This window comes from Miscanthus floridulus, chromosome 19, assembly GCF_019320115.1.
Source record: "Miscanthus floridulus cultivar M001 chromosome 19, ASM1932011v1, whole genome shotgun sequence".
Classification (NCBI taxonomy): domain Eukaryota; kingdom Viridiplantae; phylum Streptophyta; class Magnoliopsida; order Poales; family Poaceae; genus Miscanthus; species Miscanthus floridulus.
The window spans coordinates 55,589,273-55,591,591 of record NC_089598.1 but is presented as its reverse complement, the minus strand read 5'-3'; the positions used below and the strand labels follow the sequence as shown (position 1 = coordinate 55,591,591).

The 2,319-nt window shown below is 42.5% G+C and overlaps 1 non-coding gene across 1 annotated transcript; it reads left to right on the top strand.

Annotated features, from left to right (window-relative positions):
- Positions 1-482: 482 nt before the first annotated feature.
- LOC136530007 (small nucleolar RNA R71) lies at positions 483-589 on the top strand. Its single transcript, XR_010777518.1, has one exon. It is a non-coding gene; the product is annotated as a small nucleolar RNA R71 (small nucleolar RNA).
- Positions 590-2,319: the final 1,730 nt, after the last annotated feature.

Here is a 2,319-nt window from a genome sequence, read left to right as displayed (position 1 = left end):
CAAGTCCTTAAAGGAAGGTTGATTCAAATTGTAATTTGAATTGAAGTTCGAATTAGCTTGTAGGTGGGACTAGTTGTTCCACCCATTATTACCTCCTTGTTGGCGAAACCCATTGTTGATGAAGGTTGCTTCTTTGTAGGTTTCAGGGCATTCATTTCTTGAGTGGCCAACATTGCAACGGACCTCATACGTCATGTGTGAGTCGATGGCCTGGACGGTGCCCTTCATAGCTTCTTTTTCTTAGGCCTGTTCCTCTAGTCTTTTCATCAAAAGATCTATATTTGCGGCAAGCATGTCCGTCTCCTTCACGATATGCATACCTTTTTGTGTTTTTCTTTCTTTCCACTAGCTTTTTATTGATGAGAGCCATGACTCCATCAATGGTGAGGGAAAGGAAAGCACCTCTAGTAGCAGCGTTGATGTGCCCCCTAGACATGAGTGTTAACCCATCATAGAAATTTTGGAGAACTAACCAATTTTCAATCCCGTGGTGCGGGCATGCTTGGATGTAGTCCTACAGCCTCTCCCATGCCTCGAGAATGGATTCCATGGCATTTTGATGGAAGTTTGAAATTCATCCCCTCAGGGCATTGGTTTTACCCATGGGGAAAAACTTAGCGAGGAACGTCGTGGAACATGTCTCATGTGTTGACAGCTTCCTAGTCCTTGTAGAATCACTGTTTTGACCTCCCTAAGAGGGAGAAGAGAAACAAGGGAGCCTGATGCTCGTAGGTTTGATGTCCTTGATGACGATGGTGTCGCATAGCTCAAGGAAGTGTTGGAGATGCACGTTCGCATCTTCACTAGGCAAACCATTGAATTGGTTTGCCTACACCATCATGATGAGGCCAGTGCAGAGCTCAAAGTTTCCATTGCCCATGTTGACAGCCGTCCCAACGAGCATGTTGGCAATAGCAGGGATGAAGTAGTCATGGAGTGTCTTGGCCATAATGGAAGTAGCGGATGGTGCGGGGGTGACTTGTTCAACTATCGGCGGAGTGGCAGAAGAAGAAGCGGTATAGGACTGGTTCTTCCTTAGGAGTGCCTCTAGATTTTTGGTGTAATTGTTTGGCAGGGCAAAACCAGTCATACACTATTCTGTTTGCATCCACAATAGGAGAAAACAAGTGAAGTTAGCCTAAATAAACAATGGCTACCGTACATGCATATTATCATGAACATGTCCTACTAGATTCTTTAATCAATATGCCTTCTCTAGCAATAGCGCCAGAAATGCTTGTTGGCATTTCTTAGCATCACTACCAAGTATGTAGATAGAATCCATCCCTGGTAATGGCACCAGAAATATCTATTGGCAATACTTAGCAACATCACTAATAAATAACAATGCCACTAAGTAGGCCTTGATAGTTCCTTAATAATTTTAGATATTTATCCGCAAGCGCATGGAGCTATCATTGTAGAATTTCACCTAGAAGTATTCATGTATCGTTATTTATATTTTCCCAAAGGAAGGCATTAATTGATTAAAGTCTAATATGGATATGAACTCAATAATATGCTTGCAGAGTAAACCAATTGCTTATAACAGGGATAAGAATGGTATTTTCAAGATAGTGGACACACATATTGGGCATTTCTCAAAGGATAAAGAGAAAATAAATAATAAAATAATAATCCTAAGTAGAGCAGGCTTATTCTAATATAGCCATGCAAAGAATAGTTGATGATCATACAAATTACATAGTTAGAACTAGATCTAAGTGTAAGATGGAAGGGGAGATCTCTAGGCACTAGTTTGCCAGCAAGCCAGGGAGACTTTATGAACTCGTATACAAATACCTGAACGTGTGGATTACAAGGGATAGAAAGGGCTGTCATCACCGCCTACCCCTCAACCATGGAGCACCATCACATATGAAGGTTCCCATACACCCGAGCACCACGCCCATGTACAAAGAAACAACCCATATCCATAGGGACTCTGACCCTATGTATCAACAAGCATAGGACATGGGCAAACCTGAAGGAACGATGAACCGCCACCTCAACTTAGCTCTAATTCCAATTATATAAGTTATATGAGTGGTGTCATGGGGTCAAAACTGTGGCAAGCATGTTGTTCAAGTTGGTGTTAGAGTACGGGGTCTTCGGTGGCTTGGGTGGACTCAGAAACACAAGAATCACATAGAGAAGACGCAACCGTTTACCCTAGTTCAGGCCAATTCGGTCCCTATGTCCAGTAGCTGATGATCCTTATACTCAAGAGCACCCAAAATCTAGGGGGTTACAATAGAGTGTAAAGGAAGAAGATTTGTTAGGGGGTTAACTCGGTGCTAATCCTAAGGTTGCCTTATC